Source organism: Grammomys surdaster, unplaced genomic scaffold (assembly GCF_004785775.1).
Source record: "Grammomys surdaster isolate TR1022 unplaced genomic scaffold, NIH_TR_1.0 125951, whole genome shotgun sequence".
NCBI classification, from domain to species: Eukaryota; Metazoa; Chordata; class Mammalia; order Rodentia; family Muridae; genus Grammomys; species Grammomys surdaster.
In genome coordinates, this window is record NW_021620772.1 from 945,506 (window position 1) to 962,455 (window position 16,950).

Below are 16,950 nucleotides of genomic sequence, written 5' to 3' on the forward strand. Positions count from 1 at the left end.
GCTTTGAGAGAGAGAGAGAGAGAGAGAGAGAGAGAGAGAGAGAGAGAGAGAGAGAGACAGAGACAGAGACAGAGACAGACAGAGAGAGACAGAGAGAGACAGAGAGAGAGACAGAGAGAGAGACAGAGAGAGACAGAAAGACACAGAGAGAGACACAGAGAGAGACACAGAGAGAGACAGAGAGAGAGAGACAGTATTACAAACCTTCCTTACAGGCATTCTCCAATGGTAAAACAATTTTTCTAGGCCCAACCCACCTCTTAAGGTTTTATCACTACTCCATAGTGTCACTATACAAGGACTAAACATTAGTACATGGGTCTTAGGGGAGTCCCTCACCTCAATTCTAAACTGTACCATTATTGTTTAAATTAGCCACTACGATTGAAGAACAAATGTACTGGTATCTCTCCTTTTTAGAGTAATAGAAGTACCAGTTAATAAAGCCCATAGTGGTTTTCCATCGCTTTATCTGATGTTAAGAGTCCTAGAATAATTAACCACAGGCCAGTGCCATAGCCCATTCAGTCTGCATTATGAGATCTGAGTGTAGCTATTATAAAGTGATTCAAGCTGAAGATCTATTATTTAGATCCTACCTATTTGTGATGCAGATAAAGGCTGATTTAAACAGTTACCCACTTAAAATAATAAAACACCACAAGCCTCTTCTCAGGCATCTGGACATAGATAATGCCAGAACAGGGAAAAGGTATCACTTGCACTGAAAGAAACTGAAGACTGTACCAGACTGCAGCTGGAACTCACGAGTTCAATTTGCTGCAGTCTGTAGATGAACAGCTTGATCTTCTATCACTGTGTTTACTAAAGGACATGGCATGTCTCTTGTGCACTTATGTCAGGAGAAGTAGCTCAACACACTTGTCATACTTGCAAAACACTTAGGGACACAAGGAAAATTCCCTCAAAGTAATTCAGCTTTTGGTAAGGACTTTATTATGGCAATCAATTATGATGTCAACCCTGACAAACTGGCCCATAACTGGGTACCTTAAAGCAAGAAGGGCAATGTACTCCTTTCCCTTGCTCATTTCTATACATCCTTGAAGATAATTTGCTCAGGAGTTAAACAGATAAATTATAGCATAGGAAGAGCATAGAGAAGAAGATAGCAAAAATATTTGAACTGCAAACATACCAACAACACAATAAAAAACTCAGATGAAATTGATTCGTTATTTGTTTTTAAAAGATAATTAAATTATTTCCTGCTATGTTCCTCTGAGTCATTGTGCTATTGTCAGAAGGAGATTTTAATTCTAGTAATGACTAAACTTGTTACAAAGGTTCATAATCGTGTGTATGTCTGCATATAGGAACATAGGGGTTTCTCTGCCAGTAGTTCTAAATTGTCAGTGTTTCACATCTGTGTGCAACTACAGAACCTATATTACCTGTTTCATGTTTTTAGAAAATTCAGAGAAACATATTCTTTCCTTATCCTTTTAAATGATTTAAAATAGCAAAATATAATATCTAAATCTAACCTATCTAATATCACTGAGTGTGTCTCACTATGTGATCCTCTCTGTGCTTCTCTTCCTCTTGTTGGTGAAAATATAAAAACCAGAGCTAAGTCTTGTGTATTTCTATGTCTTATACTGGACCAATATACTGTTTGCACATAGTATGCATTTAGTGACATAGGATTGGAACAAGGGCAACAGGGAGACTGCTACCTAGCACCTGATAAATACTATCAATGCTCATAATTTTCGATGGTTTCCTTTATCCATTCTTAAGAAGTACTGGCAAATGGTTGAAACTGGTTCTCAAACTCAGGTGCTCACACATATGTGCATGCACACGTGCACACACACAAACACACATTCACACTCCTTAGTTTTGTTATTATAATCTTATGATATTCAAAACTCATGGAAATACTGGATCCCAGGAGGCAGTACCTGCTTGTTCCAGTCCACGTTATCTCTTTCCCTTAAAATGTGTCTTTATATTTCTTCTCACTAGAAATTGTCATCATGTTGAAACATGTTGGGAAGATGCTTGCTTTGGCAAATGGGTAGATGCAGTAAATGTGAAACTTGGCTTACGATTACAATTTGTAATTTTGTGCTTTTTAAATCTCTACCATAAGCTCATGACACTGAGCTAAAGGAGGATAAGGTTTAAACAAACGTAGCTAAAGCGCTACCTAAACCTGCCAAATCTTCTCCAGACCACAGATGTGAGAGTGAGAAATTAGTGTTTGTTTTTCATTGCCTAAATCAACTATGAAATGTTTTTCTGGTTTGTCACAAATAAAAAAAATGACTGATAAATAATAGTTAAAACGTAATAAGATGATTTAGGAAACTATTAGAGGATGAAGCCCTGCTGGTTGAGTTCTTAACCTGCAGTCACCTTTGTCTGTGTGTCTGTATATAGTGGATTCATACTATGGATCATTGTTCTATTTAGTGTTGTGATTTCTGAAAGTGAAGAATATGGTCACTTTCTGAGTAATAGAAATGTCATATGCTATTTTCTCATTATAAAATATTGGTGGTGTTCTTATCATGGCATTTAGAAATGATAATAATAATGTCAATGGCATAGTAGAAACTTTCCAAACTTTCACAAACTTTTCCAGTCCATCCTCACACATGAGGGTGCTCAGTGCATCCGTGAACGATATTGAGTATGAAAAATCAGTGTGTCATTAAGGATTATATTTTCATAGTCTATTAATTTATAATATACTGATATTTTCATCCTACTTACCCATTGAGACTTATGTCAGTGGCTACTACTTAGCAATAAACTGAAAGATTTAAATATTATCTCTCAATCATCAATTCTTTCTATGTTCATTCTTGCCATTCAAATGCTTAACTTGTGTGGCTGGTCCCAATGGCTCTCAATTCCACACCTATTCTATCCCCTCCAGGGTCCTACTCCCAGGTAACACTAAACATTTTCACTTGGTTATCTTAATGAATGCTGCTTTAAAGTAAGAGTGCCTTAAATTGAATTTAATCTCTTTGTAGTAAAAGCAACATTTGACTTATCTAGTTTTGTCTTGAGGCAATTATTCTACAAATAAGAGAAATCCAAATCTTAATACTTTCCCCCTTGTATGTTAACTTTCATTACTAAACAAGGTCATACTTCTATAAATTTCTTTCTTTTTTAGGTTTATTTTATTTTTATTTATATTTATGTTTGCTGCTTGTGTGCACATATATGTGTGTGTGTGTGCACATATATGTGAGTGGCCCCTCCTACCCCCTCCACCCACATTCACAAGGAGGCCAGAAGAGGGCGCCAGATCCACTGGAGCTGGAGTTAATGGAAATTGTATGTTTCACAACTTGAGCACTGGATGTTTGGAAGAGGAGCATATGCATTTAACTGCTTATCCACCTTCCTAATGGCTTACTGAAGGTTTTCTGTCTGTCTGATATTAATGCTTTAGCCCACGTTTCTCACCTTAAGGAAGGTATCACATGTGAAAGCAAAAGTTAAGTTTTAAATACTATGACTAAGTGAAGCATAAAACAAAAAAGGCCTCGAACCTGTAAGCTGGCTTGCCCAAAGACAGATACTTCCTGAAATGCTGGAGCCTACCGTTTATATAAGATAACAAGCCACATGTTTTATCTCCACTAAACAAGTTTGTTTGAACCAACTGCACCAGATGTCCTTGAACACATGAAGGCAGGAGGTATGCAGGCAGGAAATACATCAGAATGTAAGCTTGCTCCTGATTGGATGTAGGCAGGAGATAGGCAGCCAGGAAGTACAACAAACTATATACTTGCCTCGACTGGAATAAGGCAGGGAGTACATTGTCTTGTGAGTTTGCCTTTATAAGCACGTGGCTGACGTAGGTAGGTCATGGTCATTTTCTGGGAACACCTGAATGAACTTGGCCAAAGGATAGATCATCCTGGCTAGTATTTAATTAAAGGTTGCTTCAAATTTTACTCAAAATTATGGTAGTGTCATTCTCCCAAGTAGAATTAGCATGCTTTACTTCTTTCTACTTTAGCAGGAAGGCTTTCCTCTGAAAATTAGTCAGGTTTCATGACTGTCACCACTGTCAGTCCTGAGTTTGAGAAAGCATGTAGCAATCCTTATCTTCCCTGCAACCTGTCAGATGATGCAGAATTGTTTTCTACTAGGGTTTTGAAGTACCAAAGAGAAACCTCCTAAAGTCCTGTGGACATCTAGTCTGAAAAACAGCCTCTCATTTTGGTTAACTGAACAGCAGCTTATCACTATCTGTTAGAAAGGCAAAAGTTTATGGCTGAAACCAGATCTCTTGAATCACAAATACTTTAAGGCTCAAGGAACTTCTGACAGGACTTTCAATAGGTTCTTTAACAAGCTAATTTTAGTACCATTTGAGCTATATAATCAATTTCTTCTTTCAAATGAAAATCATATTAAAGAAGTGTATACGTTTAAAATGTAGGAAAAAAAAAAGAGATGTATTTACTGGCCTCAGTGGGAGAAGACTTGCCTAACACTTGAAAGACTTGAGGCTTCAGGGAGTGGGGAGGCCTGATGGGGGGCTGAGGACATCCTCTTGGAGACAGGAGAAAAGAAGAATGGGATGAGGAACTGGGGAGGGCAGACCAGGAGAAGGGCAATGACTGAACTGTACAAAAATAAAAGTAATTAAAAAATTTTTGTTTTGGTTTTTTTTTAAGAAGTTCTCTAGACAATCAATTTTTAAAAAATTTTATAATTGCCTAGTCTAGATTTCTGGAAATGAGGAGTCACATAGAACACACATTAGGGCCCAGTCCCAAAACCAAGGCTGAGGCTAGTTGAACTCAACCCAGATTAGCAGAACCTATGTATAATGGCAGAAGATGAGTCTATGAAGTCCTCTTCTTAGTGTGATCAAATAGTATATGATGATTGACTTTGTACATGTTGTGTGATATATTACTATGTGATAGTGTGTGATAATACATGGTAGTGTATGACGGTGTGTGATGATAGTGTGATCCTGTGTGAAAGTGTCTATAGTGTACATGCTAGACTGCGTGCACAACAGTATGTGTGCATGTCTTGCTCTTTTTCTCTGAAGGAAGTAAACAATGCATTCATTATTGAGCTTCTTCCTGTGAGTATTTTGTTGGTGCCTCTGAAAGTTTGTAAAAGAGCTGAGTCCTCTGGGGTATACCCTTTTATTCGTGTGCTTGTTTTATCGTCTTGCTTGGCATCTGGATATACCTAGAGAATATTTCTATCCAGGAAATATTATTAAGTATATGTCAAAGAAGCAGCATCTATGGCTAGAGTACTACTGTTTCATATAGAGTGGAGTAGAAAAATAAAGAAAACTACAGAAAGATGAAAGCTGGCGTGAACAGCCTCAAACAGCATGGATCTCTGACTATTTTGCCATTCAAGAAAAATCCCATCTTGACTAATTTAAGGTCTTCACGAAGCTTTCTTTGCCAACCACATTCGTAATAGATTCATGAATTCTTAATAGATACATTTCTTCAGAAAGCCTGGCTGTAGACATTAAAGCATTTTTTTTGTCATAGTACAATCTTTTTAGAGCCTCCTTCCCTGCAAATATCTATTCAATGCGTCTAAAGTATTAGGATCGAACAGATCTCAAATAGTCATATGCAGATTTCCTCCTCTATAGTTAAATCAGAGCTCTTGTTTTTGGTTTTTGTTTAAAAAAAAAAATAAAAAAAAGATCAGAGTGAAAAAAGATCAGAGTAAGGAATGCTGTTTCAGAGAACAGATGCAAATGTATTCTGAATAAATTTCCCACTTCAACTTTATAGACTAATTCACTTCCTATTAATGTATTAAATCTTTAAAGATCTTCAACTCCCCCATCTCCACCTCTATCACAAGCATACTTTCCCTTTCATCTGCCAATCAAAATATAAGGTCATGATACGTTAATGAAAATTATGTTGGTTGAAAGTGTATTCCCCCCTCCGTTTGCCCTGCCTGAAAAAGTGAAACAAACAAACAAAAAAAAGGCTAGTTCTGCCCTATTTAGATAACAATACAATCAGAGGTGAAATAATTATTCATGGAAGGAGAAAATTACCTGCAAGGCAATTTGCCAAAGTAGAGCATAACTTTGAGTTAGGGAAAATATTCAACTATACTACATATTCAGCACACTACAGATGACAAGTGTTTAAGAGAAATTCAGAGCAATTAATTTTCATTGCAGGATGTGTCTTCATCTTGTCTGTTATGAATGTGGCTTGATAAGGTTATCAGAAGCATAAGACTGAAGTGTTGATTTTCTATTAGGTTTCCATTACCATTTGGCATTGCATTATATTTTAAAACTCTGAAGGGAAAGAAAATGCAGCCATCATTAAAAAGCTTCTTTCTACATAATAAGCACAAGCTGAGGGGTTATCATCAGATATGGGCATGTAATTGGATAATGTTTCAGAGGTTTTTGTCTCCTCAAGGTTATGAACCAATGATGTGACTGTAATATGGATCAGAGATGTATTCCTTTCTGAAACATGTGAAATGTCAACAAATGCCAACAGAAAGCATAAAATTATTTAAAATATTTCTACACAGCACTTCAGTAATACTGTGTTCAATAAAAACAACAAAGTGTAACAGCCTTTGCAAAACCATGATAATGCAGAGGAAGCCTGTCAGGGTAGCCTGGGTAATTCTAGCAAAGCAAGACATCGTAGCTGTTTGAGATAAGACTCAAAACAATCTATTCCACTATCTGCAAAGATTGCTATTTTTGAATCTTTGTAGACTTCAATTTGATAATAAGAACAACAAAATAACCTGTGAGGCCATGCCTCTGCCTTCATTTTAAGGTGGTAGAAAAGGTTTGGCATAAAGCCAACCACCGAATGCTGGCTGAATTGGGCCATATCCATCCTTTAGGATAAGTTTCTGATGGACAAAAGAAAGTTGAGATGATAAGAGGGCTGTCAAAGGAAAAACGTATTGCCAAAGTGTTGGCAATGGTGCTAGCACCTTGCACATAGAACTGATGGATTTTTTAAAAACGCAATTATAACACTCTGCAGGGATGATAATGAAGGCAAAAACAGGGATATTCTCAAAAAGGTGGGCTCACCTGATAGCTGGTGTCTGAATAGGAGGATTACAAACACCAGATGTTAAATGGAAGAAAAGCCTGCTAATGACACTATAAATAAATCAATTGCATCTCTTCAGCTGAAACATAAAGAGTACAAATTTAAAACACAAGGTCATTTCTTTAAAAAACAAACAAAAAACTTGAGCTCATTCCAATTGAGATCCAGTTTCTTATATTTATACTAGTTGCAAATGCAGTTTTCTTTCTTTTTAATTATTTACATCTCTCAAGGGATAAAATTAAAGAGGCAATAAAACCTACAAAAGGAGAAAAAAGTAAAGTATTTTACACAAGTGTGTATGTTGGTATTGATGATTAGTTTAGAGCAAGGCAGAGGGGTCTGCAATAAAGACTACCTGCTCCCTGACATTCCACATACGTGCACTGGGCATAGGAGGCAGATGAAGAAGGAAGGCTGCTGTAGATATATCAGTGTTATCAGTGTACGGAAAGCACAGGGTCTAATTTCCTTTATGTTGATTCTGTCAGCATCCTTGAGCCTCTCCTCTGTTTCATGTATCAAACTGTCGGAACATTGTTGCATGTTAAAAACCTGGTGAAGGAATTGAGACACTGGATACAAAATACAATGTGGTTTATAGCAAGTTCTTCTAAAGTGTTATGATTGGTGGCATGTTTGGTATGACACAGTCACAATACACAAGATTTAGACTTTAATATTTTTCTAAGGTTTACTTTTATTTTTCATTTTGAGTTTCTGTCTGGATATGTAAACAGGCTGTTGGTGTCCATGGAATCTAAAGATATCAGATCTGCCTGGAGGTATCCAATGTGGATTCGTGAAATAGAAACTGGGTCTTCAATAATACCAGTACTAGCTCTTAAGTGCCCATCCATCTCTCCAGCTCCATTTGCTGTCTTTAACTTTTTAATGTAGATATATTTTGAATATGAGAAATATATTCTTAAACTATTTTGAATTTCTTAAACTTTTTTGAGACAAGGTTTCTTTCTTTTTACTTTTTTATTTAACTTTTTTCTCTATTCACTTTACATCCTGCCCACTGTCCCCATCCTGGTTGGCCCCTCCCAAAATCCTTCCCTCATCCTGCATTCTCTTTCTCCTCTGTGCAGGTGGGGACCCTCTGGGTTTCCAGTCAACCCTGGCACTTCAAGTCTTTACGAGGCTAGGAGCTTCCTTTCAAACTTTCAGGCCAAACAAGACTTCCCAGTTAGTAGAACATATTCCATGAACAGGCAACAGCTTTAGGGGTCGTCCCCATTCCAGTTGTTTGGGGTCCACATGAAGATTAAGCTGCACATCAGCTAAATATGAGCAGGGAGGCCTAGTTCTAGCCCATATATGTTCTTTGGTTGGTGATTCAGATTCTGAGAGCCTGAAAGGTCCAGGTTAGTTGACTCTGTTTGTCTTCCTGTGGAGTTCCTATTTCCTTTGAAGCTGCCATCCTTCCTCCTATTCTTCCATAAAAGAACCCAAGATCTATCCACTGTTTGGCTGTGAGTGTCTGTATCTGTCTGAGTAAGCTGCTGGGTGGAGCCTATCAGAGGACAACACACTCCTATCTGCAAGCATCACAGAGTATTATTAATAGCGTTAGGGATTAATCCTTGCCCATGGGATTAGTCTCAAGTTAGGCCCACTAGGAACTCACTCTGTAGACCAGGGTGGTCTCCAACTAGAAGATCTGTCTCTCTGCCTCTTAGGTTCATGTGCCACCTCTACTCCATAATTCTTCCTGTATTGTAATTAAGACTTCTGTTGTTGGAATGACGTTGACACTAAGTTTATTTTAATTCCAGTTGTCATCCAGGAGCTGGACGTTGATCTCTTCTCAAAATAACAGTCTATATGATTGATGTCTAATGTGCTTGCTATACCCTATTTCTGAAAATTGACTTTTCTCCAAAATTTCTCTACTGACATCATAAATAATTTTTCTCAATCATAACTATCTATTTGTATGACCTACTAGATTAGCTTATGTGATTCCTAAGCATTTTTGCCTGGATAATCCCACTAGAGCTGTCCTAGTGGCACAAACATGCCAGGTTTCAGACAGTAAGATGGCTAGGGTTTAGTTGTCAGATTGACAGATGTTAGAATCACACGGGACATGCATCTTTAGGATGTCTGGAATTCAACTTGATTGTATTATTGAAAAGGGAGAACCTACCCATTTTGAGTGGCATCCTTTCCTAGGTAGAGTAGGAAAAGGAAGCATAGTCCTACTTTGCATATACTCATGGCTCTCTTCTAACTGCAGTGACTTCAAGCTCCCGAGGTGCTGGACTATTCTTTGAAATATGAGCAAAATAAACCTCATTTGCCACAAGTTGCTTTTGTCAGAGTTGATTATCAGAGTAACAGGGAAAGAAATGAAGAGACTAGCAAATATGTACAAACATTTCAGTGACTTTAGTGTGATTTCAGGTTGAAATGGTGACATTTTAGAAGTATTCCATTAAGTAAAATTCATTTAAATGATCTATCTCATTTTATTTATTGTATATGGCTACTAGAAAATTAAAAATACAAGTGTATGTTGTGCTATTTCTACTTGATGTCATTTATCTAGGAAAAGTAGTTGTGGAGTTCTGTGGATAAAAGATGAGTTTAGCAGAGGGGAAAATAGAAAATGTGTTTTTAAGTAGGCTTCATTTTAAAGCAAGTACTACTCATTGAATACATATTTACTTCAATTCCCCATTTGAATCAAACTTATACTAATGCATTCTGCATTATTAGCTTTTAACAGCTGAGCTATTTCCTCAGCCTCTGACTAACTTTTAAGGTAGTTATATTTTTAATATGAGAAATATATTATTTAACTAGTTTGGATTCCTCCTATATTTTAATTAAGATTAGACACTTCTTTTGTATTACATGTTTGTGAATTAGTGTAAAGTTTACAGTAAATGGGGTACAACAATCCCCCGTGTAGTTCATTCTTGCAGCCATGTGTCCCCCTATTCACATGGCCTCAGTCAAGGGGAGTGACAGACCTGGCTCACTTTGGAACTTAGAAAACTGTACCTTCCTCCTTAGTAAAAAAAATAAAAAAATAAAAAATAAAAAAACTAAAAAAGTATTGAGCACTGCTAGAAGTGTCTTCTCTTTCATGCTCATTTTGTAATGATTCAAGTAGCAACTAAGTTAAAGGTGACGGAAAATGACTCCCCTTTCATTAATCCCTAAGGACAAGTTAGATATTCAGGAGAAAATATCTCTTAGCCTAGAGAGATTTAAAGTAATCTTATTAGTTCTCTTGTCAAGACAACTCTACTGTACATCTGAAAAGTATTTCATGAAAATTAAAGAAAGGAAGGCCACCTGGTAACACTATTAAATGTGTTTTCTCAATTTAGCTTAATTCTGACTTTTATAAGGCTGTAAACTGCACATGATCAATGATTGGTGAATTATGCTCCCAGCAGAGCTCCATAAAGCACAGCAGAGTCTTCAGCTCAGCATCTATATTGACTTGATTTTATCATCAGACTCTAAAATTCCCTCTAACCTAAACTTTCTAAATAAATATAGTCAGGCTGTTTATCTTGAGATATAAATAACCATGAGTTTAAAATCATTTGGTGATATGCCCACATATTTGTGCCCAAATATAAAAGAAGTTGATTCTTTATTATCATCAATATATAAGCATTTCTTTCAAAGAAACTGTTAATTTTAACAAAGGTGCTCTTGGAGTTGGTAGAGTCAATGGTGGGGCTCTGGCAGGCTTTGCAAGTCCAGCTTGGCTAGCTGTCCTTAGTGGCCAATTAAACAGATAGTGAATAGTGAAAGGAAGAAAAAGGATGTATGTTCAGTTATACACACTGAGAGGAAAAAATAAAAGGGTCCAGTGACCTCAGCCCTTTGCCAAGAATATCTTCTTGGTCTTGACGTAAGGTATAAGTTTAAATGGAGTGAAAGAGGTATGCATGGTTGAGTTTTGTTCAAGTTGTAGTACCCCACATCATCATTGTCTCTGATTTACTCCTTCCTATAAGGTGTGTGACAAGTTGTCAGACTGTGAGCAATCTTTAGGAAAGAAGTTCTTTTTCTGGCTGGCACTAGGCTTCAGCCTTTTTTCTTCATTCAACATTGATGTCCTAGGAATTTCCAATATCTTGAGGACCATTGTTTCTACTGTTTGGTAGACAAAGGGGAGAACAGAAATGTCTCTATTTAGAATATCTTCTCTCTTTCCAGGTTGTTTATAGTGGCACATGACGCAATTCTAGCACATAGGTGGTAAAGATACCTAGAAATATTTTTAGTCAAGGAAGTTTTTGCTAGCCAAGAGAGCCTTAGCTAGCTTTAGCACAATTGATAGTTTAATTTTCAAAACTCTCAGTTCTAAACTGTCTTATGCATTGCAACATACTTTGTTTGCCTGTGCCTATAACAGACTAGTAGCACACTGCCCAAAATGTGAGAATCAAGACAGTGCTATATGTTTGTTGAACAGAAAATTACTTTACAAGTGAATGATTGTCCAGAGGTTGAGCTGGGCAGGAATAAAGCCCCAAATCACAAAGACCCACAGCCAATCCACATTTCTCCTTCAGTGTGTGTTGAAAAGAGAAGATATGGCCTTGTACTGTTGACTAAGATATCTATGCTGAACAAAGCTCTGTTTCTGCTTTTTTTCTGAAAGGTGAGGAATTTTCACAAAGGAATTAGACAACTACTTAGTAGCCTTTACCTAAAGGTCTATTCTGCTTGATTTTTCTTGATCAATAACTTCGTGGCAGTCATGGCTGGTATCAGAGGTATACAAAGACAGTTTTTCCATGTATCAAGAAGATGTAAAAAAAAAAAAGAGTATTGTGAGCACCTTTAATTATCACAAGAAGCTTAAGAAATAGTAAGATGGAGAAGCACAATCATAAGAGATTATGGAGAATATATTGTTCTGAAAAAGGCTACTATGTAAAAGGAGGGGCAACTTTAAGGAGGAAAGTGTAGCTAATAGTAACAAAGAATGGCTAGATTGTAGATAATACCTATTGTAACAGTGTCCTACAAGTCAGGGACTCAATAGTTATAAACCTGAAGGTGGTTAGGATGCATAGCACAAGAAAATCACTTTTTCAAGTATGAATAAACATCTGGATTAAGGACAGTAAATATTAGAATTATTGAATGTTCGTTAATAGGAATGAATTCCTTCTGCTACTTTGACTCTTCACAAATCATTAACATTTTTCATAGCATCCTATATTTTACAAGTGAGAAAATTAAAGATTAGGCAAATGATTTGAGTTTGTTTTAAGTACATGTGTAAAACATTGAGTCTCAGATTCAGATATGTCTAGAATATGTTTCCTAAATTGTCACACTATATACACAGCCCAATATAAGCTATGCTCTGCTTAATTTGGCTTGGATACTAGCCATTCTATTTATCATCTCTTATATCAAAAAGCAACTTAAAATTGAATCTGATTCCAAATTGACAGGTTACTTTTTAAGTGTCCCAGTAGTACAGGGTACCATTAAGATTTATGATCATAAGATGAGAATTAATAAATCTTTTAGGACAATATTATCAATAAGGGAAGACACAATGGCCTTGTATCTGAAAGACAATAGTATATGATCTAAAATTCTAGAGGGATACTTGCCGATGTTTTTTGTTAACTCAAATAGAGATGGTCTGGGATCACTGGACAGACAGAAGGCTTCATTCAATATTTTCAGGTATGTCTACATTTGGAATAAGGTTCTTTAGAAGTAACAGCTCCTTGTTAGTATAGTGGTTAGTATCCCCACCTGTCACTCGGGTTACCAGGGTTGACTTTTCTGACAGGTCAGTTGTTCAATTTCTTGAAGCTTCAGTGGCTCAATCAGTGCAGTACTTATACAATAGCAGAGACCTTCATGTTGTGAGCAAATTCTTACCTCCCTGGCTTGGATTTACCCTACACTGGGGAGCCTTCACAAGACCAAGGGCCTCTCCTCCCATTGATGCTAAGAAGGAGGTATATTCTTTAGTTTTATGATGAAAGGTTTTATAGATATCTGTTAAATCCATTTGATTCATAACTTCTGTTAGTTTCACTGTGTCTCTGTTTACTTTCTGTTTCCATGATCTGTCCACTCCTGAGAGTGTGGTATTGAAATCCCCCACTATTGTGTGAGGTGCAATGTGTGCTTTGAGCTTTAGTAAAGTTTCTTTTATGAATGTGAGTGCCCTTGCATTTGGAGCATAGATGTTTAGAATTGAAAGTTCATCTTGATATATTTTTTCTTTGATGAATATGAAGTGTCTTTCCTTCTCATCTTTGATAATTTTAGGTTGAAAGTCAATTTTATTAAATATTAGAATTTATTCAATCTTGTTTCTTGGTACCATTTGCTTGGAAAATTGTTTTCTAGCCTTTTACTCTGAAGTAGTGTTTATCTTTGTCACTGAGGTGTGTTACCTGTATGCAGCAAAATCCTGGGTCCTGCTTACATATTCAGTATGTTAGTCTATCCCTTTTTATTGGGGAATTGAATCCATTGATGTTAAGAGATATTAAGTGAAAGTTTTTGTTGCTTCCTGTTATCTTTGTTGTTATAAGTGTAATTATGTGTGTGTGGTTATCTTCTTTTAGGTTTGTTGGAAGATTACTTTCTTGCTTTTTATAGAGTGTAGTTTCCCTCCTTGTGTTGGAGTTTTCCATCTATTATCCTTTGTAGGACTGGATTTGTGGAAAGATATTGTGTAAATTTGGTTTTGTCATGGAATATCTTGGTTTCTTGATCTATGGTAATTGAGAGTTTTGCTGAGTATAGTAGCCTGGGCTGGCATTTGTGTTCTCTTAGGGTCTGTGTGACACCTGCCCAGGACCTTCTGGCTTTTATAGTCTCTAGTGAGAATTCTGGTGTAATTCTGATAGGTTGCCTTTATATGTTACTTGGCCTTTTCCCCTTACTGCTTTTAATATTCTTTCTTTGTTTTGTGCATTTAGCGTTTTGGTTATTATGTGATGGGAGGAATTTCTTTTATGATCCAATCTATGTGGAATTCTGTAGGCTTCTTTTATGTTTATTAGCATCTCTATTTTTAAGTTAGGAAAGTTTTCTTCCATAATTTTGTTGAAGACATTTACTGGCCCTTTAAGTTGGGACTCTTTGCTCTCTTCTATACCTATTATTCTTAGGTTTGATCTTTTCATTGTGTCTTGGATTTCCTGTATGTTTTGGGTTAGGAGCTTTTTGTATTTTGCACTTTCTCTGACTGTTGTGTCAATGTTTTCTATTAAATCATCTGCCCCTGAGATTCTCTCTTCTAATCTTGTATTATGTTTGGTGATGCTTATATCTATGACTCCTGATCTCTTTCCTAGGTTTTCTATCTCCAGGGTTGTCTTCCTTTGTGATTTCCTTATTGTTTCCATTTCCACTATTAGATCCTGGATGGTTCTGTTCACTTCCTTCACCTGTTTGGTTGTGTTTTCCTGTAATTCTTTAAGGGATTTTTGTGTTTCCTCTTTAAGGGCTTCTACCTGTTTACCTATGTTCTCCTGTATTTCTTTAAGGGTGTTATTTATGTCCTTCTTAAAGTCCTGTATCATCATCATGAAATGTGATTTTAAATGTGAATCTTGTTTTTCCAGTGGGATGGGATATCCAGGACTTGCTGAAGTAGAAGAACTGGGTTCTGATGATGTCAAGTAGCCTTTGTTTCTTTTACTTAATGTTCTTGTGCTTGCCTCTAACCATCTGATTATCTCTAGTGCTGCCTGCCCTTACTGTATCCTGACTGAAGCCTATCCCTGCTGTGATCCTGATTGTGTCAGAACTCTTCAGAATCTAGCTGTCTCTGAGATCATGATTCTGGGAGCCTGTGATCCTGGGTGGGTCAGATCTCCTGGGAGTCAAGCTGCTTCTGGGATCCTGAAATCCTCGTATGATCAAGCTTCTTAGTTCCTGTTGTCTCAGAGCTCCTGGGAGTCAAGATTTCTCTGGGTGTTGCAGGGGCAGGTGGGGAGGCAGAGCCCTGGGTTTCCTCTGAGCACAGGTGCCAGCTGGAAGTAGCTTGTGCCTCTGGCTGGGCCCGGGTTTGTGTTTCCCTGGTTCCTGTGGGGGTCCCAGTTACTCTGGGTGTTGGAAAAGATGTTGTGGCCTCAACTGTGATCTTGAGTGTGTCAGAGCTCTAGTGCTCCTGGGTGTGTCTGATTTCTTGAGAGTCAAGCTTTCTTTGTGATCCTGTGATCCTAGGCATTTCAAACTGGAAGTAACACATGACACAGTGATCCTGGGTGTGTTAGAGTATCTGGAAGTTGTGCTTCTTCTGGGTTTTGTGGGACTGGTTGCAGAGCCAGCACCCAAAGTCTACTCAGGACACAAGTTAAGACTGGAAGAAACCAGTGCCACTGGCCAGGCAGGGGTTCCTGCATTCTTGGATCCTGGGTGATCCAATTACGCCGGGTGTTGGGGTAGATGTTGTAGCCTCCTCATCTGTGATCCTGGGCATGTGCTTCCTCTGGGTGTTGTGGGGCTAGGTTTGGAACCAAGGCCCAAGGTCTGCTCTGAGTTTTTTATCTTACCCATTGTGATTGGTGTCAAGTGGAATCTCAGGGTCATTTTGCTTTGCATTTCTCTGATGCCTCAGGACTTTGAACATTCAAGTGTTTCTCAGCCCTTAGAGATTCTTCTGTTATGAATTCTCTGTATAGGTCTATATCCCATTTTTAAATTGGATTATTTGGTTTCTTAAAGGTTAACTTCTTGTGATTTTTGTATATTTTGGCTATTAGCCCTTTATCAAATGCAGGGTTAGTTAAGATTTTTTTCCCAGTCTGTAGGTTACCAATTTGTCCTACTGACCATGTCCTTTGCCTTATAGAAGCCTTTCAGTTTCATGAGGCCCCATTTATCAACTGTTGATCTTAGATCCCGAGTCATTGGTGTTCTGTTCAGGAAATTTCTCCCTGTACCAATGAATTTGAGGCTCTCTCCCACATTATCTTCTATTAGATTCAGTGAATCTGGTTTTATGTTGAGGTCCTTGATCCACTTGGACTTAAGCTTTGCGCAAGGTGATAAATATTTAAAATAAAAGACCTATTTTCATTCTTCTATTTACAAACCACCAGTTAGCCCAGCACTGTTTATTGAAGATGCTTTTTATTTCAACTGTATGATTTTGTCTTCTTTGTCAAAGATTAAATGTCCATAGATATGTGGGTTTACATCTAGGTCTTTGGTTCTATTCCATTGATCAACTTGTCTGTCTCTGTAGAAATACCATGCAGTTTTTATCACTATTGCTTTGCAGTACCACTTGAGGTCAGGGATGGTGATTCCCCCTGAAGTTTTTTTATTGCTGAGAATTGTTATGGCTATCCTGGGATTTTTGCTTTTCCGTATGAAGTTCAGAATTACTCTTTCCACATCTGTCAGGAATAGTGTTGGAATTTTGACAGGGATTGAACTTAATCTGTAGATTGCTTTGGTAAAATGGCCATTTTCACTGTGTTAATCATATCTATTAATGAGTATAGGAGATCTTTCTACACTCTGAGGTCTTCTTCAGTTGCTTTTTCATGGATTGAAGTTCTTGTCATGAAGATCGTTTACTTTCTTGATAAGAGTTACACCAAGATATTTTATACTATTTGTGACTATTGTGTAGGGGGTTGATTCCCTAATTTTTTTTCTTAGCCTGTTTATCATTTGTATAAAAGAAAGATAATAAATTGTTTGAGTTAATTTTATATCCTGCCACTTTGCTGAACTTGTTTATCAGCTGTAGGAGTTCTCTAGTGGAGTTTTGGGAGGTCACTTATGTATATTATCATATGATCTGCAAATAGTGATACTTTGACTTCTTTCTTTCCAATTTGTATCCCCTTAATATTCTTTTGTTGTC